The 25,050-nt window shown below is 38.7% G+C and overlaps 1 protein-coding gene across 5 annotated transcripts in view; it reads left to right on the top strand.

The window, feature by feature from the left end:
- Nucleotides 1–372: 372 nt before the first annotated feature.
- Nucleotides 373–25,050, top strand: part of MEF2C (myocyte enhancer factor 2C) — a 190,772-nt gene continuing 166,094 nt past the window's right edge. For all 5 annotated transcript variants that reach the window (XM_083355897.1, XM_083355905.1, XM_083355898.1 and 2 more), the window contains exons 1-2: nt 373–525; nt 17,049–17,138. The gene's annotated coding sequence lies outside the window, so the exon portion shown is untranslated. The remainder of the gene's footprint in view (nt 526–17,048; nt 17,139–25,050) is intronic.

Raw genomic sequence — 25,050 nt, forward strand, 5'->3', positions numbered from 1 at the left:
GACAGTTATATTCTAGCTGCAGTTAAAATTATGAACTAGGGCCTTGTTTTAAGGCTTGGAAATGAGATATTTACACTAATGTAAAGAAGAACTTTTTTATTTTACATCTGCAAAAGAAGCAACTCTTGAGTAGGGCTATTGATTTGATATTTCCCAACTGAATGTACAGCATGCTTTGTGGACAAAAGTAATTCTGTGTTCTTTTGCCAGAACTCACAAAGGTCTGGTTGACAGCGATACCTTTTACAGCTAAATTTACTCCAGAGTGACAGGAGCAGGTGGGCCCAGGCCTGCCAGACACTTGTGCATGGAAATCACGCATCTTACAGGTCAACAGCAAAGGGGAAAAAGCTCCTGTCTTCGGTGCAGAGGGTGAGTGAGGCAAACAGGACCCAACCTGGGGGGTTTCTCTTCAAAGCCAGCTGGTCTGGCTTTATTCTACAGGAATTTTTTACCTGTCAGTTTAATCAACAAAACCCTCAGCAGGTGCTGACGGGGACATCTTCCTGGAGAAGAAGGGCACTGGTGAGTTTTCATTTCTTTTTACTAGATAGATTGATAATATTAATGCCTATTTGCTGTCTGCCTGATAATTCCCTTATAAAACCATGCCTGTAACCAAAAAATGGTTGAGTGTCTAAGATGTTATGTTCCAATGGAGAGACTTGAGAAATGTGCTGTTTTCCAATAATTACTCTGATAAGGCAAACTTGCCCAGGGAAATTCAGTGTCTGTTACTTTTTTGATGAGTAAGATCAACTTTAAAGATCAGATGGGCCAGTGAAGACAAAATGGCTGAGGACATTGGACATTTATACACACTCATGCAGAATAATTCAGTAGGGAAAAAAAGGAAAGAAAAACGCATCCCTGACCCCTGAACAATACATGCCTTTTAATTTTGAAGTGAATAGTGAAAAAGATAAATTACATTTTATCAGCTATGTTATACCTACATTAAATTTGTCCAATCTGTAAAATGCTATAAAAATTATCTTTTGAATATAGCCACTGTTAACTTACCTTAAAGGGAATGTGAAAGGCAGTCACGTACAAATTTTGCTGATTTTACTAGAAGCAGAAGCTGTAATATGGGGAGAAAAGTGGGAATGTAATAGTGCTTTCATATTAGTTGCAGAGAATTCAATGTGCACAACTGTTTATGTCTTAACACCACCAAGCAGTTTGCAAAGGATAACGTTTTAAAAGGCAATCTTATTTTAATTACAGCAAAGACGTGGGAAAAAAGATCAAATGCTAAGACATATTTGGGGAGGAGCAGAATTTTTTATGATGAATTTCTATTTTCACAAGCTTGTGCTTTTAACTATGCTTCAGAGCAATTCTTACAAACTGTCAAACAAATGGAAAGCATTTCTGTAAACAAGTAATCAAGTTTTGATTTTATTTTTTTTTAGCCCAAGACTAATATATTATATACAAAATGAACATATGAAATTGCTTTTCACAACCAGATTCCATAGTGACATACTGTCTGGCACACAGGTTTAAAGAGCACAGAACAACAGATAGATAAATTGTGACATTAATTTGGCACATTACCGTAAGTTATTCTCTTAAGAAATTCAGAATTATTGTTCATGTATCAGACAAATCTTTAAGGAAGTATTGTTCAACTATTTTAAAGACATTTCATACAGCATATATTTCCATATTTTCCTGAGCAAGATATTGCTTTCAAAAGACAAGGACTCAACTCTTAACTTCTCAGATTTAATACACATTTGGAAGTCAATCCAACGGATTTCCATGGTTCCTATTTCATGCAAGAAATTTGGTATCTTTCTCACCATCATTCTGACTTTTTTTTCTTATTTAAATGAAACATAAGAGAACAGCTGATTTGTCTTGATATCTGTTAAAACCATGCAGCTGCTCCCGAAGAATGCCAAGGACATTTGTAATAATATTTTAAAATTTGTGAAGTATTACTAACGGTTGCTAATTTTAAACAGTGGTACAAATTATGTTGGAGAAAAGGATAATGTAATTTATAAAGCTGGATATTCAAAAGAACTAAAGTTTTGTAGGTTTATTGCAATTGCTTACATATTTTTTTCAGCATAAAAGGCAGTGAACATATTGTGGAAGACTACAATGCTCTGTAAAACTCCTTAATGTAGCATGTTCATTTCTAAATGAGGATAAATATATTGCTTGGAAAAAATATCCTGTTCTGAAAAACAATTAATTCTAGAAAGTTATAAAGAAAGAAAAAGCTGGATAAACAGACAGAAATCCAGAAACCATTAAATAATTTCATAATATGGTCACTAAGTTATTAAACTTTAAGTTTTTAAGGAATATAAGAACCCAAACAACTTATAATATGATGCATCTTTATTAAATCTAGATAATATTTTTCCCCTTTATGTTCCTTTTTACCAAAAAATATGTTGTTGCTCCTGAAAATCCTTTTTTTACACAATAAATAAGCATGACCACCAAAATCATACTGTCCGGGTTTTTTTTACTTTTAATACTAAATCTAATTATTAACTTTAGGCATTGGCATATTACATAAAGCTAGGAATGTGATAACAAAATATTAGCAGATTAATTTTTAAAACATATTCCAGTCTACATTTTAAAATGTTATTCACTACATAAAATTCATCTTAGTAAGATAATATTAGTACGTACCATGGCCCATTCCAAGTCCTTCCTCATGTTTAGCAGTAAATGGAATTTAAATTTTATCTGAATGCATGTGGAATTGTAGAACTTTAATAATGGCAAATTTTCTGAGAAGATATATTAAAACATTGCAATAAGCATTTTTATTTCTTTGTAACATGCTGCTCATTATCCTACACTGAGCAGATACAAGACATTACAGAATGGGACAAACCTTATACCACGAGATCTTGTGCTTGTCCTATTCATCTCAGTGGAATTTTCATTGGGCTGTTTCTCAAAGCACACCCATTTAAATACTGAAAAACTACATAGACAACTTTTTTTCCTCTAAAAATAATCCTTTGGGCTTTCCAGATATGGCTGTAGAATTTGTATCATACATTTCTATAGTTTTAAAATACATAATGAATGGTAATTTAGTTCAGTTTTCCACTACATGTTTTTCTTTAACCCTAAGTGGTAACAATTGTCCAGGGTTAGGTATTCTAGAGAGCATGTATATATGGCCCTTAACTGCATTTGAAATGCATTGGATATACATATCCAATTCTTTGTTCTAAACTTAGTAAGGCAAGAAGATGTCATATGATTTCAAAACAATGAGTTCCTTCTTTCCTTCCTTTTTCCTATTCTGTACAAAAAGCAGAATAGCTTTACTTAATTAAATGAAGTAACACTTTCTAAAATTGCTAAGAGAAGACCATGCACAATTGCTCTCTCTTGCTTAATTCTGTTCTCTGGAAAAATTATTTTCAAAATCTCAGTGATATACAAAAAAAATCAGACTTCAGAGAAAATGTATAAATAAATATGCAATATATCTGTAACTTTGCTGCTGTTGCTCATTTAATTTAGAACAATAAAAGTAATACTCTTTGCAAAAAATCCCCACCATTGTTCATATTTTAGATTATTTGAAGAGACTGTCTAGGAAATTAATCACTCCATAAAGAATTATTAAGATGGTTTACACTTGAACCAATATTTTTTCCTTCTTGCTTTCCTTTTCTTTAAACACTTTAAAAAAGCATACAAATTCCTTGTATACTCCACAATCAGTTACATATAAGTTTTTAAAATGAAGAAAATGGCAGTTTTCCTGCATCATTTGTCATTTAAAACAACCAATCATTGAAAAAAATCCATATTATGAGAATATTTTATTATGTCAATTATACATGTTTAACTCTCTCATCTTCATTCAGTCATATAATTTTAGTAATAACCATGGAGCATAGTTTCATTTTATTCCAAGCATGGTAATGGATTATATATAATTTTTGAATTTCAGTCATGGACATTTTTGATTATTCTGCAGCACAGGAAAATTAGAAAATGTCCCAAGTCATCTGAAAATATATAAATATTTGTCCAGATAAAATAATGAAGCATAAAACAAACTACAAACCAATCTAATCTGTGACATATCACTAAAATTATCTTAAACATTTTTCTGGAGCTATTTTTCCTGATGAATAGAGTTTAGGAGAAAAATACACAGGACTCAGACTGATGCCCTCTTTCTTTTGCTTATCCAAAAGAAGTAAATAGACAATCCACAGATAGTGGGAAATTCAGAAAGCAAAATAAAAGTGGCATCAGAGTGATGAGGAATGTTAGGCAGGGAGAGGGGAACCACATCTCACCGGAGTCAACACCTCCTATTTATTTCAATCCTGTGCCTGTGAATCGCATTCACAGCATTTTTGAGTTTATTTAATGATTAAACCAATTATTTACACAAGGAACCATATGTACATGAGCTGTGGTTATTTCTATTTATGAAAAGGCAATATTTATTTGGGATACAATCCTGAATACTTCAGTCTGGGAATAAGCACCATTCAGTACAATGGAAATTACTTCTGAGTAATTCTGAGATGCACAGAGCAAATTGCTATTTTTACCCATTACATTTATAATAAAATTATTTGTTGTTAATTTGATTTACTCCCCATAGTCCTGGAAAACAACTGAGGGTTGTACAACTTGTGAAGAATGCAGGTTGTGGTTTATTTTCATGCAAGCAAACAAGACATTACAGAGCAATTCTTACTGAGAAGTAAATCCCATTAAATTGCTTCCTGAATGATACAGGGTTGTGCTGTTCGCTGATCCACGCACAAGTAAAATCAAAGTTCAACTCCGGTCTTGATGACTACATGGAAAATAATACAAATAATAATAATTAAAAATACTACATGATTAGTCAAATGCAGTTAAACTCTAAGAATAAAATCTTATATTAACATACAGTTCTGATATGTTGTCTTAATGTTGTAGACGGTGTGGCTCAATGTGGGGTGCTTTTCTGTTTGCATTTTTTAAAATGATTTCTAATTTACCATGTCACATATTTAAATTTAGGCATTAGAAGGCTGTTGCGGGAAATGCAAGGTTAAAGGAAGGCATTATGTCTGGGGTTCCTTACTGGCTTAGCATTTGGACTCACAGTAGCACAGCTGAAGTATGATTCTATTCCTGGCAAGTCAGCAAATGCAAGGCTTGTTTTACCCTGCTTGACAGAAAAGTCCCCAGCTCCCTCCCACCCTTCTACATATGAGCTAGCACACATTTCCCTGCTGCCTCTACAATTCTTCTCCCCATAAAATAATGAAAGTCCTTTTCCTATATAACTGTGGTAGGAATTTTGGGCATTTACCATTCTAACGTATCACAACTGCTTGAACATGTAGCTTAACCTGTTTGCATTGCTGGAATTTTCTTCCAGTATCTATTTACAGTTGGTTCTCCTTCTTCTGGGCCCTGCACTACTACTGAAGGTCTCCAGTGAGTGACTTATTTCGATACTGAAAGTTTTATTTCTTGCAAAACCAGAGAACAGCACCAGCATTTTGTTTTGCAATTTATACCGCTTTAAAAAACAGCTGTCTGCTTGGTTGGATTAATTAGTAGATTTACCAAGTCCTTGAAAACAGCCATGGTACCAGCCATAGCAGCATAAAACAGTACCTCATGAAAAAGGTAGGCTGGACTTACACTTAGACTCTCTCTGTGCCAGACTACTTTCAAATTCCATTTATCTGAATGTGGCAGCTGTGTACTTAATCATATGACGAGAAGAGAGCCATCTCGTGCCCTCAATTTAATACTGAAAGGCCGCCAAGAATGAAAAGAAAAATGTAGAGTGGACAATATGGGACTAAAAGCTAAAGTACAGATAGTCCTTGACTTACAAACTCAATTGAGCCCAAAATTTCTGGTGCTAAATGAGACAGTTGTTAAGTGAATTTTTGCCCCATTTTACAAGCTTTCTTGCCATAGTTATTAAGTGAATCACTGCAGTTATTAAGAGTGACATGGTTGTTAAGTGAATCTGGTTTCCCATTGACTTTGCTAAAGGTGATCACATGACCCCAGGACACTGCAACTTTCATAAATATGAGTCAGTTACTAAGTGTCTGACTTTTGATCACGTGACCATGGGAATGCTGCAACAAGTCATAAGTGTGAAAAACAGTCATAAGTCACTTTTTTCACTGCAGCTGTAATTTTGAACAGTCACTAAATGAACTATTGTAAGTTGAAGACTACCTGTAAACTTTTTCTATGCATGCTGCCTTACTTCCATTTATTATTTCATTTTGAAAAAAATATATGACCATCCCAGCTTATGAAACACAACTTGGCATGGTTATGACAACATTAAAAGTAAAAAAAACAATAGAAAGAATAAATACAGAAATTTAACACCTCCACCATCTTTGTCCAATGCTGGCAGTGAAACCACGGACAGGTTCTAGCCTCAACCTTGAGATAAGAGATGGCCCTTTTGGAAGGTTAAAAGGCTGGGGCCTGCCGAATCTTGGGGGAAAGAGTGCTCTACAGCAGGGGTCCCCAACCTGGCATGGCTGGCTGGGGAATTCTGGGAGTTGAAGTCCACAAGTTTTAAAGTTGCCAAGCTTGGAGACCTCTGCTCTACAGGACAAGTGCTGCTGATAGGAAAAGCACACTTCCTAGGTCCTGCTGGATGGCACTTCCTAGGTCCTGTAACATGCCACAGTATTTGGCTTAGTGCAAGGGGCAGATACTCTCGTGAAGAGCAGGTCCCACAAGTAATCTGGTTCCATTTCATTGGGGTTTAAAATCTTGAATTTCACCTGGGAAGAGATCAGGAACTTCTTTATTTATTGGACCGTATTTATTTATTGAATTTATATACTGCAACAATCACACAATAGTCAGATGTTGATACTATTAACCACCGAATCTTATTAGACCACCTATGGATATTGGAATTAGGACTTGGTTTGCTCTTTCCTTAGTGGACAGCTCCAATCTGTTTTGATGGGTGTGAGAGGTTGGCCTAAGAGCAACTGGGACACTACAGTAGTTGATCCTTTCTCTCTTGCACTGAAACATCTATATGAAATCACTGGGGATCAGCAGAGAGTATAGGGTGCTATCATCTATACATACATATATATATATATATCTTGAGTATATATATGATGAGAAAAAATAAGTTTGAAATAGCTATATCAGTCTCCCTTTAATTCTTTGTTAGCAATCCAAAAGATTTACATATATATATACATATATATATATACATATATATATATATATATATATATATATATATATATATATATATATATATATATATATATATATATATATACATACATACACACACACACACACACACACAAAACACACACACACATATGTGTAAATTTTTTGGCTTGCTAACAAAGAATAAAGGGAGACCGATATGATCATTTCAAACTTATTTGTTCTCATCAGTCAGCCATACCCTTCTGAGATTTTCAGCTAACAAAGAGAGAAAGAGAGCCTGTGGCCTAGGGGTTAAAACAACTGCTTAAGATGCAGTCGGCCCAGGTTCGAATCTCAGAAGGGTATGGCTGACTGATGAGAACAAATAAGTTTGAAATGATCATATTGGCCTCCCTTTATTCGTTAGCAAGCCAAACTTTTACACAAATATGAGCTGCCACTGCTGTGGCTACTGCCTGTAGATGGCCTTGGGCTAGGCTGAAACAGGGAAATAAGATTTGTCCCGTGTCTGGGACTAAGCAAGTGTATTCTGAATGCTTAACAAACATTTAAAACATATATATATATATATATATATATATATATATATATATATATATATATATATATATATGTGTGTGTGTGTGTGTGTGTGTGTGTGTGTGTGTGTGTGTGTGTGTGAGAGAGAGAGAGAGAGAGAGAGAGAGAGAGAGAGAGAGAGAGAGAAGTATTTGTCAAGTCTTTTGAATACCTTGTTGGTTAAATCTTCTTTCCTGTTTCAGCCTAACCCAAGGCTATCCGCAGGCTATAGTCACAACTTACAGCAGTTTATTATTTGTGTAAATTATTCAAATTGCTAATAAAGAATTAGGGAGGCTGATATGGCCATTTCAAACTTATTTTGTTCTCATCAGTCAGTCATACCCTTTATCTGAGATTCGAACCTGGGCTAATTATATATTAGGCAGTTGTTTTAACCCCTAGGCCACAGGCTCTTTCTCTCTTTATTAGCTAGGAAGCAAGGGAGATATATGTATTAAGTATTTGTCAAGTCTTTTGAATATATATATAATGAATATATATATAATATATATATATAATGTTCAATTATAAGCTGATATTTGAGCGATAGGGGAGATGCTGCTAATGGTCCATTCTGGGACTTGGAGATTGTAAGAGCGTGGATGGGAGAGAACTGAAGTTGAACTTGAGCAAGACAGTTGCTATTTGCACGTCAGCGTTTTCTATCAACACCAGGTCTATCCCTGGACATGCAAACACTATATTTTAAGGACCAAGTTCCTGATTTTGGGTCCTTCTGAACTCACAGCTCCTGCTTGAATATCAAATGGAAGCAAGGGCTAGAGGGACCTATGCCTAGTCCAGGTTTATCTGATGTATTGATTTATGCACCTCATGTTCTCCTTATCACTCAGATAGATTACTGCAATGTAGTTTAAATGTGGCCACCTTTGAAGATTATGTAGATTATAACTAGTCCAAAATACAGAGGCCCTTATGTTTACTGGCATCCAGTGTAAGATTGATGTTGTGAGCCCTGTACTGGTTATTGATTCAGATCTGGGTACAATTTAAGGTCCCAGTTTTAACCTACAGTATAATGTACTGTATATAGCATGGTGCCTGCCTGAGTGTTTTTTCAGAACTGTTTCAGTCTCTTCTAGCAGAGCTGAGCAGCGCAAGTGCCAAATTGTATTGCTATTCAATGGCAGAGATCAAGCTTACTCCCTTCTTGATGGCTTTCAAAATTTGTTAAAATTGAACTTTTCTGGAAAACATTTTGAGTAATGTTTCCCTACTGTAGCATTTTTAAATTTTTCTATTTTTGTTATTTTTATTGTAGGTAGGTAGGTAGGAAGGAAGGAAGGAAGGAAGGAAGGAAGGAAGGAAGGAAGGAAGGAAGGAATGGATTATATACATGAGTAACCAGTGTTACTTACTATGTTTTAACATCTACCTTAAATCTTTCAGGATTTAATCCTGGAGCAGATGTTCAGATTGTACTTGCAAGCAGGCCCTATTGTCTCTAGAACAGAAAAGGACAATCTTTCTTTCCAGGCATACCAGAGCACAGCTAGTATCATGTGAGGAATTACTCCTTCTTTCCAGTTTAACTTCGTATTTCGAAGAAAGTGCAGCCATTTAGAAATTCCTTTCTATCTGACTGTTGCCTCCCATTGCCATTTTCTTATATACCATAGTGGGGGGGGGGTTCCCTTTCAATAAAAACAAAAACAAGAGAGGATTTTTTTTGGCAGTGGCCTTAAAAATATTGCCTTGTACTCATTCTTGTAAGTTTATCCTTTATATCAGCGTTTCCCAACCTTAGGAACTTGAAGATGCGTGGACTTCAACTATGCTGGATGGGGAATTCTGGGAGTTGAAGTCCACGCATCTTCAAGTTCCTAAGGTTGGGAAACGCTGCTTTATATAACCTATGACAATGGTGGTGCTTTGTTCTAAGAGAGGGAGTCCTGATTAGAGGATTTAGGGAGATGGGGATACATGGCAGTTCCCACCCACCCTTCCAAAATAAGGAATTTGAGCTACATAATTATTCCAATAATTAGTAATATAGTAGCTGCACCAGGATACTATTGCATTGTCTGATGACTTATATTTTACAGTTTTAGTTATCAGAAAGGCTGGGCAGTCATTATCCAGCATATTATGAGGCACTGCAATATTAAAGCTATTACCCTTTTAATGCCAAACTGTTGCAAGGTTATTATTCAGTAAAGCTGCAGTCTAATTTTAATTCTGGGTCCATTGCCTCTCTTCCTGCTCTACATTATAAGGATACAAGTGTCTGAGAAAATATCAACTGGATTTTCTTCTCATATATGTGCATGGTTAAAGAAAAGTATTTCCAGATCAGAGGCTAACACTGATGGATGCATAAGTATTTTTCACTAAGCCTACATATTATGGTTTACTTATGATTTTTAGAACAAACAAGTCTGTGAAGTTGGCAGAAAAATCTAAAACATAAATAACGGTTAACTGATCATGACAGATAGATCTGTGTGACATACTAAGGCCCAAAGAAAGGAACAATTCAGAGAGATGTGTGTGTGTGTTGCACGTGCGCACACACGTGTGTAAATGTGAGGGCAATCTGTTATATAAAACCATGATTTTAAAATATTAAAACAGGTGGCACTTGGCAGAATATAAATCATTCTCCATTATAGTTCAGACATGTGACCTATATTTCAGATAAAAAGGAATATATGCTGCGTACCTGCCAAGAGATGGATGGTGTGGTGATTAAGGTGCTAGTCTAGAAGTGGTTAAGGTGCTAGTTCTAGACCTCCCTTAGGCACTGAAGCTGATTGGGTGACTTTGGGCAAGTCACTCTCTTTCAGCCCAATTTACCTCACAGGGTTGCTATGGGGGTGGAGTGGGGAGGAGCTAGCCTTTTACATGCCACCCTGAGCTGCATAAAGGCAGGATATAAATAAAAAGTAACAAGAACAGACTCTCTCAAAGTGATCCTTTTAGACATGAATAAATTAAAGAATAAGCCTTTGGCACTGGGCTATATTACTAAAATTTACCTTGCAGCCATGTTTGTTTGTTTTCCTTGTCCCCAATCACAGCGTTAGAAATTCTGCAGAGACATACTTTGGAATTATTTTGCTTTCTTTTTTATCCACTGGAAAAAACATGATCAAAAAACATAGGGCCACCAAATTTAGCATTCTTCATTGGATTAGTCCTTGCCATTGCCCTGAAAACACTGGTTCCCCTAGTTGTGCATATAGACCTTCCACTACATGGCAACCTGGTGCTATGTGAAGTGAGCTTCGTGAGCCTCAAGATACCTTTGTGCTTGCTTTATGAAAAAGCTCCCATTGTTTAGTCAGACCGGTAAGAACAGAAAAGAGGATTTTAGGGGACATACAATTTGGAAATAGATTCCTGAAGAAGGAATCTATTTTAAACAAGAGAGTTTGCTCTCAGGTAATACACCTTCCCAGGATCTCCCTGGACATCCACTTTCCAACCAGGGCAGAGATTTTGATTAATGACATCTCATTTGTCACAATTACAAACACAGGAAAAATGGAAATATTTTTTAAAAAAAAAAACAAAAACAAAAACAGGCCTTGTGTTTATAGGGATGGACGATTAGGGAAGGGCACCAAGAGCTGCCCAAAGCGCTCCCCCCCCCCCGTCTAACAGCATGAATCCACTCAAGCCAACGGCGCGACCTTAAAACCCATCTCTTTAAGGAAGCGGGCCTGGCCTGATGGGATGGGGTGGGTTTGTTATTATGACTTTAATTTTAAATTTGTACTATGGGCATTGTTTAATCATGTTTTAATAATTTTAACTTTTGTATCTGTCTTTTACGTATTGCCCTGTTAACCGCCCTGAGTCTCTGAGAGAAGGGCGGTATATAAATTAAATAAATAAATAAATAAATAATCTGTAAACTCGTGTGCTGCTTTTACATCCCCCCAAATCCTGCTTATTTCGTCCTGCCTAAGAGCTTCCGTTGCCCTGGGAGCCGAAAGGCGAAAGATCCAACCGAGGGGTCGGCAACCTCGGCTCTTTTATGACTCGTGGACTTCAACTCCCAGAATTCCTGAGCCAGCTGGCTCAGGAATTCTGGGAGTTGAAGTCCACGAGTCATAAAAGAGCCGAGGTTGCCGACCCCTGATCCAACCTATGCAAGTGAGAAGTCTGAACGGGAGCCGGCGGCGGACTCAAAAGAGGGCTAGGCAGGCTGATGAGATTTGAGTGAAGCCTCCCTCTGCCTGGAGCGACGCGGTCGTTCCAAAGTGCGCGGCTTCTTTCGAAGCGCCCTGCATCTCGACACAAGGCTTCCCCCTCCCCAAATTAACCCTTTCAATTAACCGAGCCGCTCAGGGGCGGAGCGAATCGGCCCCGACAAGAGCCGTAAGCCCCTCGCCTTCCAGGCTCCCCGCCGCCCTTCGCTCGCCGCCTGCCAAGCGCTCGGCTCGGGTCACAGCGAAGAAGACGCGAAGCGGCCGGCCGGGATGACCTCGCCCGCTGTCCGACTCAACCAAGCCGCCCTTTGAAGCGCGGCGGCGGCGGCGGCGTTTGTTTGAGGTCCGAGTGGCCCGACAACCGACGCGGTGACGCTTTCGGCTCGGCGACGGCGGGAGGGAGATGACTTTAAAAGCCGGGGGGTCCTGCGTCCTTGTAGGTCGCAGCCTCCTTCTGCTTCCCTTGACGGCTTTGCTTGTGGGCGGGTGGAGCCAATAAGTTCCCTGCGATCCACGGAAGTTTCTGAGATAATTACTGTACTGGTCTTTAGGGTGTCCAGCGAGATTCTTTTTGAGTAGACCGGTGGGTGTCCAAATTCCAGAAGGTACAGAACTTTCTTGGCTCCTTTGACGATTGCTTTGAAGCAAAACAGCCCTCGGAACATCTCTTTCCGCCCCCCGCCTCTCTTTGCAGTACCTGTCGATTTTCTCGTTTTAAATGGACAGCTTCTAAATCGGGATTAGTGGATGGGGTGGGGGTGGGGGTGGCTGGGCAGCCTGTTAAGGGAAATCGTATCTGATGACTGCAAACTGGTAAAGTGAAATGCGCAGGGTTGCCATCACCGTTTCCCTTTCTTCTTTTTTGGCAAGGTTCCCGTGTTTTTAACCTAGTGCTGTTAGAATTTCAGGAACGGAAGTTTTTTTTTTCCCCCTCAAAACCTTTCCATACTGGGAAAATATTTCGCCTCTCAAATTTCTGTCTGCTCTGCTATTATTAACAGCCTGGGAGTTCTTAGGGAGGGGGCGTAGCTCAGTGGCAGAATCCGAGGGCTTGGCAGGCGGATGTTCCCTGCTTCACAGCCTCTGGCTCTTTCTGGCAGCGTTGCGAAAAGTGTAGCCTCAAAGTGTCAATAGTGACGGGCTAGATGGCCGGCAAGTTGACATCATTGGAGGCAATATGTTCCTAGTTGCGGTGTGCCGTGGTAGTTCCATTAACTCAATCTTACCCTACCTGATGTCCTCCAATTGGGACCGCAGCTCCCAGAATTCCAAACCGTCGTGATAGGTGAGGAATTCTGGGAATTGCAGTCCTAATGAGCCCTTCTGGCTGGCATTAGTTTGGGGAAGCTGATCTATTAAAAATCGATCTAAACAGGTGCACTTATATCCAACATAATATGCTTTTCGAAGATCAAGGTGTGTGCTTTTTCCTCAGTATCCACAAATGCAACACTCTGACATTCTCCCCTTGCTTCTGAAAGACCCATTTATCTTCTTAGCCCTTTTGACAGACTTGGAAGTTGCTTTATATATTTGAGGTTCATGAGTGCTCACTTTCTTAAACAAATACACAAAACTTTTTTCTTACCCTTTCCACTTTGACAGTCTAATCCTATTTATATTTATTCCAAGTAAATTCCATAATGTTCAATAAAAAAAAATTGTAAGGAAAATGTGCACAGGATTGCAGCAACCTTAAAAATTGTACCTGATTCATTCTAAATGACAGTATCTTCCAACACAGCCACACATTCTGAATGACTCTAGATTTCTACATTTCAGAATTCTGCTTCTTCACTTCTTCCCTTAAGCATACCCTTATTTTTTGTCTTAATTAAACAAACCTTGTAACTTGGTTAATGTGTACCAAGCACAATGCCTACTAAAGGAAAAACTAAACCATCTTGGTCTGTCAAAATAACTTAGAGAACTCTCCATAGCCAAACATAGAGAAACTAATCATTCTATGAAAATGCCTGGACATATGTTGTGCCTGTAGAGCTGTATCAAATGTAGGAGGCATTTGTTAATTTGCAAGCCTTTAAAATGGTCTCACAGATGGAGGAGGAAGATATCTGAAGTAGCAAAAAAGTCAGAGTGCAAGGTAGTCATATTTACCTGTAAATGAAACATGGGACATAGTAAAACTTATAAATCAATGCATCAATTTGAATTGTTAGAAACTTAGTATAGCATGAATAAAATCTGTATATTGCATGGTATTTCCACTTCTTTACAGTTCCTTTACAAAGAGAATAACAGGCTCACTATGCTGTTTGTATTAAGCAGTTTATTTACAAATGTTTAGGTGTACCATATGAAAACCAGTTGGTATGAGAAGAAGTAATAGTCACTAAATAATATCAGTTGCTTAGTCATTATATACTATAGTTATATGAACTACACAGAAAAGTTTTACACTGACATCTTCTCAAATTGTTTTTTCCCTCCCGATTTTGTGTATACTTAAACTGTTAAAAGTGCTTCTCCCAGCTTTTAGATTTAGAAGGTAAGGAGTGATATATAACTGTTATTGGTCACCACAAGTTATTCATTAGAAATACTTCTCATTTTTTCAGTATTAAGTACAGGCTATATAAATTTGTAAGTGAGGGAGAGAATTATTCATTTAATGGAAAGATGTTGAATAGATTGCTTTAAGTCAGTATGATACCTTACTACTACTGTACTACTTGAGCCTTGGTGATGCAGTGGTTGGAATGCAGTATTACAGGCTGACTTGGCTCACTACCAGGAGTTCAATCCTGATCAGCTCAAAGTTGATCAGCTCAGCCTTCCATCCTTCCGAGGTTGGTAAAATGAGGAGCCAGATTGTTGGGGGCAATATAATAATAAACCTTTATTGTCAAAGTACAACATGTGTACATTGAGATTAGCGGAGCCTACCCCCCCCCTGCTCTGTCCCCCCAACACACAGTGACAACAAACCCTCCATCCTACCACACCATATGAACCAACTACACCACACACCGGCCTCCCAAGTCAATTCTGCATAAGTTCACAGAGATTATATCCCATTTAAAAGCCTAACAGCCCATGGATAAAAGCTATTTTTCAGCCTGTTGGTATGGCTGGCTGGTATGGTATGGTAGGTGAGTAAAGAGATACCGTCCAGGGTGTGAGTCATCCCTGAGAATCTTCCTCACTCTTCCAAGGCAATGAGCCCTGGCGATCTCATCCAGTGGTGTCAAGGGACAGCCCACAATGTCTTGTGCTGTGCTCACTACCCTCTGTAAACTGCTTAGAGAGTGTTGTAAGGTACTATGAAGTGGTGTATAAGTCTATGTGCTATTGCTACTGTTACTTTTATCATTAGCTGTCTACATTTTTCAGTTAAGCCAGTTGTACACCCATACAAGACACAGAATCTGCAGCAAGAGGCTATTGCCCAAGAAGAATCAGAATTCTAAACTGATATAGTAGAGCCTGTTGCAAAATATGCAGGTTTAAGGGTTAGCAATGTATTAAACAGCAACATCCAATATACAAGTACAGACTTTGAAGAACTTGGATAAAAAAAGTATTAACACTTTTGAACCTGGAGGTTAGTATTCTGTACCAGCCTGCTACCGGCCCTGCAGAAAAGGCAACCCCTTTACAAATGGCAAGAGGCTGGAATTACGTCTGCCAGATTTATTACTACAAAAACAAACAAGACACGAACCAAGATACAGGAGCTTTGAAACACTATCCGAGCGGTTGCTTTCAGCAAACCAGCCCTCCCCACACATTCCCCTTATAAAGAGTTCAGGGCATGGCTTCTCTCTGCCTCCTTCCGAGAAGCCCAATTGCCTTCCTCTGTTTACTCCTACTTGACTGCCTCCTGCGTCAGGCGTCCTTGAACAGGGCCAGCTGTGGGTCATCTTCATCCACACTGTCAGGCTCACACAGCTGGGTCTCCATGGTGACCAAGTGGGAGGGGCCTGCCTGAGGTCTATCATCAGCAAGATCTTCAACCCCCTCAGCAAGGTCTTCAACACCCCCTCCTCCTCTGAGTCGTCCGACCCAACTGACGAACCCACAGGCTGACCCTGAATCACAACAGTTAGGTAAGACTTCTGAGAATACCATGGACAGCCAAGCAAACAACAAATGAATCAATCCAGAGTTCTCACTGATGCCCAAAAAAAGGAAGGAAGGAAGGAAATGTCCATGCTCAAGTTGTTCTACTTCAGACACATTATGCAAGGAGGAGGCTCTGATTTGGGGTAAAGTGGAAGGGAAAGAGAAGAGGAAGATCCGAAATAAAGTTACTGTAGCAATGGATGGACTATTGGAAAGCCTGAAGGACCAGATAGGGACAGATTGCCATGGAGGACATTTATCTATGTGGTTGCGGAGAGTTGATACCAACCTGATGGCATATAAACAATTAATCAAAATATAGAAGTGAGGAGAGCAGTAGAAAGCATCATCTTTCATTTGTCTGTTTTTTAAACTCACTATTCTGCTGATCTACAGAAATTCATCAAGAGATCTCACAGTGATCAAGATTAATTTTATATTAGTATCTGCTGTTAAGATTGACCACACAGTATTTCTTTTATCCTGATAATGCACAGAATATGTGTAATGCACATATTAGTAAATAACTAAAAATTTGGACAAGTAATGATAATAGTAGTTGTAATAAGATACCATGCCGACATAAAGCCATATTTTCAACATCTTTCCATCAAATAAACAATCTGCAATGGTGCCATAATAATTTCAGTTTAATTTATTCAGCATGATGAATAAGTCAGAAAATAAACATATACATTTATTGAGAAAGTTAAAACTGTTAAAAATTGTACCACATATAGAGCATCTCTTATATTTGCATTTATTTTAGTCTGGTATTCTAGACTTGGTATAGACTTGGCTCACTATTATTATAATTGAGCATTTCAAAGACAGAATTCAGATGGAATTTACTAAAAATGGTTGATTTTTAAACTTGTTTCTAATATGTAGTTTCTAAGTGATAGCAGTTATTTGCTCAAAGCATAAAAGGAATTATTTTCAAAGGTTTTCATACAAATTGCTTCATTAATAAAGGACCTGTATTTTAATAATCTCTTACTGTTGTGCTTTTAAACATTCAAGGTGCCAACTAAGAGTTGTAAACTGTGAAGTAACTACCATGGAACAGATTAAGTAAAGCAAATGACTTTCAAAATAAAGAGAGTGGACGTGGTAAGTGCTATATTCATTTTTCATTTACATCATTCAATATTTCAAGAAAGCTCTGTTTGTTAGTTCCTTTCTCTACATTTTTTTAAAGTTAAAGCGTAGGATAAACCCTGCAGTAGTACTCACTAAAAGGCATACTAATGACAAAGACTTTCTATAACCACAACTTATTGTACATTATACCATTTTAACTGTGGCATGCAATTTATATTCAGGTGTCACTTTCAGCACCTAGCTTTGAAAATATATTTTACAATTAATTCATTTCCAAGAAATTACATACATTTTCTTTCTCCCCTGTGGACTGTGAAATATTTAAATTGCCCTTCTGGAATCTATATCCTATTATAATGAGATTTCAGGAATTTACATGTTATATGAAATTATAAAAGTAATATGGATTGAAATAATGCTCTGAATAAGTGGAAGAACAAATAAAGTATTGTTGATCTTGAGGGGCAGATTAATCTCTAGCCTTGATTCTTTTTAGAGTAGGTTACTCTGACACCTCCCCCAACTAATTCGGTGTGTGCATGTGAGCAAGAGAGAAAGAGAGAGAGGGAGAAAGAAAGTTAAAAAGCTCTCTAGAAAAGCTGTATCAAAAGCCTTAGATCATACTTAAAAGCAGGCAGATATGAGAAGTAGTTCAACAAACCACTTTTTAAAGACAGGCTGGATTTGATGAAATAAAAGCAGTGTTTCTCAGCCTTGACAACTTTAAGATGTGTGAACTTCAATTTCCAGAATTATCCAGCCAACACTGGAGTTGAGGTCCACATGTCTTAAAGTTGTGAAGGTTGAGCAACACTAAAGTAGAGTAAGAAGAGTAGTAGGGTGGGGCTGGACCCTGGATGGAAAATGGAAACCACAGCACCCAGGGTTAGGATGCATAAATGGTGGGGTTATTTTCAACATAACCTTGGCTCTCTGTAATTTAAATGTCACTTTTACAGTGTAAATTGGCAGGCTCATTACTGTTAAAGAATTAAACATTTGACTATCATTCTAAAACGAGAAGAACTTGGATAATTACTGAAAGAAGATGTTAACTGAGCTCACCATGAAATAATCATATTCGTAAGGGAAACAGACACTTGGCTACACCTCAGCCCTTCAGTAAGGTTATAGAAGGGTTGATTATTCCAATAATTACACCTCCTGTTGTGCTTTTTTTTTTAAAGTCAGATGTAAGTTTCAGGTGGAAGGATGGGAAACAGTGCAAAATTTCTGTTTCCTGTTGCCAGCAGGCCTGTGCCTAACAGGAACCTTTAATCTTACCTTTTTGGAAAGAATCCAAAGGAGATTTGCTGCCAATTATTGGCTGTTTGTAACACATGTTTTAAAAATATGGTCTGGAGGTAACATTTCAATGTAAATTATACCGAATTCTAAATGACACAGGAAGATTCCACAGGTGTTGCAAGAGCTATTTTTATTTGTTCACTAAAATGTTCTCTACTGAGTCTTGAGAATTAAAGAAGCTATAGTATTTGGCTTCTAGAGTTTGTCCACAAGGGATTGCAATGTTTTATCAAAAAAACAAAACAAAACAAAACAGAAGAGTGCCTTGCTCATTGCCTTGAGGATCTTTTCTTTGACTGAAAAATATTGCCATTAACTGCTGAGTATAGTCTTAATATAAAATCATGACTATTTAAAGAATTATTCTAATAATGAAAATGAAAATGCATCTAGTTGACCTGATCTGAATCAAAAGCTAAGCAGATTGAATGTGAAACTGTTAAAAAATTCAAAGGCTGTAAATTAATGTAGGAAATTTAAAAAAAAAACACACATCCTGGATGAAGGTTCTAGTAAACACTTCCAAATTTTTACCAAGTAATTTGTATGGGCATGTATATAAAATACAGGAGTATAGCTTGATATGAAGGACACTAAATATTTTTTAATATTGTAAATAAGGAAACAATGCATAGGATATATGAATCCATAGAATTTGTATTTATTTTGATGCTGTCATTTTCTTATTTCAGGCTATAAAATCAAAGCCACACTAACTTTTTCTCTGTCCTGAGAAGCTTGTTTTTAGTTTCACCATTTTCCTGCAATTTTTATACAAAGAAAGACATTGGCTAGAATTTAGTATAGAGTATTGCTGTGCAGTACTACTTTTAAACACCCCAATTTGAAATAATCTTAATTAGAAATCTTTAAGAAATCTTTGGGACATTTTGGAACTACCGTGTTTTCCCCAAAATAAGATCGGGTTTTGTTTTTTGTTTTTGTCTCCAAAAGAAGCACCAGGTGTTCAGGGTAGGCCTTACCTCACCTCCAGCAGTGACAGCCCTGTCCATCCATCCATGATCTCTACAACGTCTACAATATACTTGCTACATGATCTAGCAGTATATACTACTAAAATTGTGGCATCATGGAGAGGATTACGGAGATGGTCTAGAAGAAGGAATGCAATGGTCATTGCATTCTATAAATAGCAGCTAAGTCCTGAAAGGGAGGAAAGAATAAGAAAAAACTCAAAATTTTCCTGCCTTGATTTTCTTTGGTATGAAATAGAGAGACGTATATACTCTTTTCAGGCTTTCAAAATTCTGTTATTATTTCCTGCAACAATAGTACAGTTCCAGTAGTCCTTGTGGAGTCTCTTTTCTGACCTGGCCTACCTCAAAAAAGACTAATGCACCACCAAGATAAGACAAATGTGGTTTATTTATTGAGAAGTACATTAATGCCATTTAAAGAAAACTCCTGATCAGGTCTCTTTTGCTGTATTAATAGATTATCTCTCTGAAGGCATCCTCACTGCAGATGGAGAGTTTGTGCTCTAGAAAAGGAAAAAGATATTGCCTTCCTTTTCTGTAGCTTCTGAACATATTACTTCAAAAGTAATTCTGTTTTGTTACAATATGCACTGTCTAGTAAAATCAGAGTCATCTGTTTTAAGGTTTATTGTCAGGTTGATGGGAGAAAATAATAGTTACAAGTTAACAACATTTAAGGAGAATTTAAGTTCTGTGGATCAAAACAGAAGAGATTTAAGAGCAGAGTTAAAAATGAAAACTGGTGCAAAAATAAGCCCCACTAAAAACAGCGGAGCTCCATTCTGGGGGCAAATATCTAGGTAAAGGTAAAGGTTCCCCCGAACATACATGCTAGTCGTTTCCAACTCTAGGGGCCGGTGCTCATCTCCGTTTCAAAGCCGAAGAGCCAGCGCTTGTCTGAGGACGTCTCCGTGGTTATGTGGCCGGCATGACTAGATGCCAAAGGCGCACGGAACGCTGTTACCTTCCCACCGTAGTGGTCCCTATTTTTCTACTTGCATTTTTACGTGCTTTTGAACTGCTAGGTTGGCCGAAGCTGGGACGAGTAACAGGCGCTCACTCTGTTACGCGGCACTCGGGATTCGACCCACCAAACTGCCGACCTTCTGATCGACAAGCTCAGTGTCCTAACCCATTGAGCCACCGCAAATATCTAGGCATGCTCTATTAAATTTTCTATGGCTAGGGAAATGTGGTTAAGGCATGTTTATAAGCATATATGCATTGATAAGTTCTTACAATATTCCATGTGTGAGGCATATATTACTACTTCCATGTGTAAACAGTCATTTCAGATCAAATTTAGTTCATGAAAAACAATACTTTTCAAAAGGCAAAGTACCATTGAGTGATTTTTTTTTTGACTGATGTAGATTGCAGCACTTGTGCAAATAGGAGCATATAGCAATTATTCTTAGACCAGAATTGTAGTGATGGTGCTATGTGAGCCTATGGTTTCAGATTGTACTAGATTTCTCCATTGCTTTAACCACTGTTTCATTGCCCCTAATGTGTAAATAAACTTAAAATACAAATTTTCAGTAAATGCTTCTGAAAATGCCAATCAATTATTGAAATAATTTTAGGGACTCTTTTCACGTGTTTTCCTTGCCAGCAGAAAACTGTGGTCTGACTGTGGAAATAATAAAATGGCAAATCCACCCCATAATGTAAATATCTTCTTAATGTATTGTTCTATGCTGATTTTGTTTTCTGAAGTCTGCTGTCAAAGGACACAAAACTTTTTGCATTTAAATAATATAAATGATTTGGTACTTTGTTTATCTCTGTCACCTCAGTTCTGGAAGGTCACAGATCTGTATCCATTTCAATTTTTCAAAATAGAAAATCAAGGAAAGAATGAAAAATACGAATATAAAGGAAAAGCAAAATGAACAATCTTTAGAACACATATTTATATTTAAGCATACTTAGGATATAGTTACTTTTGTCTTCGTACATTCAGTTCAGTCTTGATTCATGGTGACTTACATGGACAAGTCCAAGTAGTTTTTATGGCAATATTTTTGGATTACCTCTGTCCTTGGGCTAAAAAGAAGAGGCTGAGCCACAGTCACCCCGCAGTTTAATGCTTAAGGCAGGATTGGCTCTCTTGTTTTCTAACCACTTCATAAATCATGCTTTTTAATAAGACACAATAACTGAGACATCACCCATTCCCCATTCCATCTGAATTACGGATCAGTGCACTGGATGTGAACACAAGACACCTACCAAAGGTCTGCATTATTGCATAATGATTGATAGCAGGAATGTTGAAAAGTCAAGATGTCTGCATTGATTGCACAATTGCAACTCTACCTTGAGTTTTATGTTCCTATCCTTTGGATACCCATGCTTCATAACACAAAAATACAGTATGGGAAAGGTTGCAAAAAAGAAGTATTTGAAATCATAATCATAAAACAAAAGATTGATCTTCATTGATTTCCACTTATCCACTGGTTTCTCTAAACGTTTAATTTAATTCTCCCTTATATTAGCTATAGTGCCATCTATGTGCTGGGGCTATACAAAGCTTTAGAAATCTGACTCAAAAAATGTAGTACAGAATATACTTTAATGGTACTTGAATGTATTGTATTTATGTAGTCTGGTGAAGAACTTAGAAGTTTATCACAGAAGTTTACTTTATAAGATAGTGAATCATTCCAATATCATAAAAACTTCCATCCTGCATAAGCCAGTCATCCAAAAGAAATAATGAAGCAATACTGATTTTATTGAATTTATAAATGGGCAAAGCAACTCCATCTGAATGCTGGAGGAACTGCCATGTCCTGTTTTCTGCAGTTTCACTATGACCAGTGGGAGATTACTACAACTGGTAGAAGATTTCATTAGTTCATGAAATGCATCAGGAAAATGAATATGCTTTACTTGGCTTAAACACAAATGAAATGTCGGAGCTTTCTGCAGCTGGGTTGACAAATTTCCAGTGTTTTAACAGCACAGAATCGTTTTTGCACTTATATGAGAATCCCCTCATTTAACTGATGAAAAATAGCCTTGCTTCCATTCTCCTTTTTAAACAATTCCTACCTTACCTTTCCTCTCAGAGATTGTGCATTTTTAAAAAAATGAAACTGCTTTACTCTGGCCCTGGGAGATTTAATTACAAGTACTTTATTTCACCCCAAAGTTGCAAAAGAATTGTGCAGAAGGGTGCATTGATATCTGAAGAAGAGGGAACAAAAGAGAAAGTAGGATTATACTAAAAGCCAAGGTAGTCAGTCACCTTGGCCATTCTCGAATCCATATTAGGTCAACATCTTAATTGAAAGATTGTAGGACTAACTAAAATGCTTCATAACACAGAGAAAACACATCCATATTCTCTAAAATTCTTCAGGAGAAAGGTTAAGCCACAAACAAAAGAGTGAGAATAATAAATAAAATGTTCCTAGATACTGTGCAAAGTAATTGGGGGTTTTTGTTCACTAGTCTCCTATTTTGCTTGACTCCCATGTGGGTGATTTACATTTTGCCCAAAGTTCTGAAGAAGGACAAAGTTTCAGGATACAGTAACATAGTTGCGGTGGGTAATAATAATAGAAGAACATCCCTTTGTAATGGATTGCATCATCCTTAAAATTATTGTCTTTGTATTAAAGGCAACAATAATCTTTCATGTATCGATTCCCCACCTTTTCCCATGGGTGTATAAATGGCAAGCCGCAAATGTGCATAAAAACAAAATACAATCCCAAAACAGAACTGAAGACTTATGAAGTTTAATGTATACAGCCCTAGGACCATCCCTTTTCTGGAAGGTCACTTAGTGTCAACGTAAAGGGGGCTTTAGAGTACTTCCAAGGAAAGGCGCGTGTAGGATTGCAGCCTGAGGTGGCGAAGGGAAGGCTACTCTCGCTTTTTGGACTACTCCCGCGCGATACTAAAGCGGTGAGTTGGCAAGGCTGACTTTCTGGAAGCAAAACGTTTATATGGAGGATGCATGAACTCCTGCTAGCCCTCTGCGCAAAAAAGAGCACCTTAAAGTCAGGAATCAGCCAGGGAAAGAAAGGGTCGTTTATTTTATTTAGAGTGCTGCTGCTGTCCTTGCCGAGCTGGGCGGGTGGGTTTATCTGAATTTCCTCTCTCCATCCTCGCCTTCCAAAGTTTAGCCTCGGGGCGAGGGCGGAGAGCCTCGCGCTTCGAGACGGAAGCCGCACGAGAACCCCAAAAGGAGCTGATTTAAGAAAGGCGCAGAAAAGAGATGGAAGCAAAAAAAAAAGGGAGGAGAGAGGAAATGTCAATGGCCGTGATTTTTTTTTTTTGTAAAAGAAAAAGAAAAAGAAAAGAAAAGCGGGGGAGGGGGAGCCGCACCGCTGCTTGTCTTGCATCTCATCCCTGCCAGATTCCGGTGGGGAGTGGGGAAATGTTTTCAAAGTGCCTGGAAAGTTGGCCCGACAGCGCTGACCCAACCTCCCTGGTGGAAGTCAGAGGACCCCCTCGTCTTGCATGACTTTCTCCTCCGTTTCCCTCCCCCCCCGAGGACGGCGAAGGCTCCCCATTCCCCGCCCTCCCCCCCCCCCGAAACTCCGACCCGCAGTCAGCGTCTGCCGGAGGAGTCGGCTCGCAGGCCGTCCCGAACGGACCGCGCCGGTTTGCTCTCGAAGCGCCGCTTTCCTACCGATCCGTAGATTTCGCTGCTACATTGAGCTGAAGCGGGGAAGGAAAGAAAAAACAAAACAATGGTGCTCGCGCAAAACGAGTTGCCCCAAATGACCGAGGCTTTCGCAAAAGCCCTGCTCGCCCCGATCCCTGCCCAGCATCCGAAGAGCTTTTCAGAAAAGATCGCCAGTGGAGGAACGCGGGCGCCCTTCCTCTTTAAGCAACTCCCCCCCCCCCCACACACACACACCCAGGTTCGGGTTTCTGGTCAAGACCTACTTAGCCTGGTTCCGGCAGCAGCCTTGCCCTCTCTCCCAGCCCGATTTTTTGTAAAGGCCTCCACCGTCTCTACCGTGGAGGGGGGGGGGAGCAAAGGGGGAGAGGGCTGTGATTCCCCCGCCTTATAGCCGCGATCGCTACGACTGCGCGTAACACAGGATTGTCATTAGGGTTGCTCCCTGGCATGTGTCGTTTTGCCAACTCTCCTAAACCGCTAACCAGCCCTCCCTCCGGTCTTCCACCCCCCCCCCCGGCCCCCAACCACCCCCGGCGGTAAAAAACTAAAATTAGCAAAATGTCAGGCATGGCAAGATTGATTCAGCCCAGATGCAATTATCATTTAAAAAGTGCTTGATTGAGGTGCCTGATGTTGGGTGATTTATTCTGCATACCATATACATAATTAAAGTAGGGTAGTGGAGTAATTTATCAATCTCCTTGAGACTAGCGAGGGGCGCGGAAGGCGGAAAGAGAGAGAGAGAGAGAGGGAGGGAGAGAGAGAGAGAGAGAGAGAGAGAGAGAGAGATCGTTGCCACCGCCTCTGCTCTGCTGTGAGCTGGTCGCTCTCTGCGCTCTTGTTTGTTTTATTAAAACGCGTTCGGGATGTGATCCCGCCCCCTTTTTTCCAAGAGTGAAACTGATTATTTCTCCAGCTCGGCAAGAGAGAGAGTCCTTCGTTTGGGATTGTGGGAGAGAGAAAG

This window comes from Vipera ursinii (genome assembly GCF_947247035.1).
Source record: "Vipera ursinii genome assembly, chromosome: 2".
Taxonomy (NCBI): Eukaryota; Metazoa; Chordata; class Lepidosauria; order Squamata; family Viperidae; genus Vipera; species Vipera ursinii.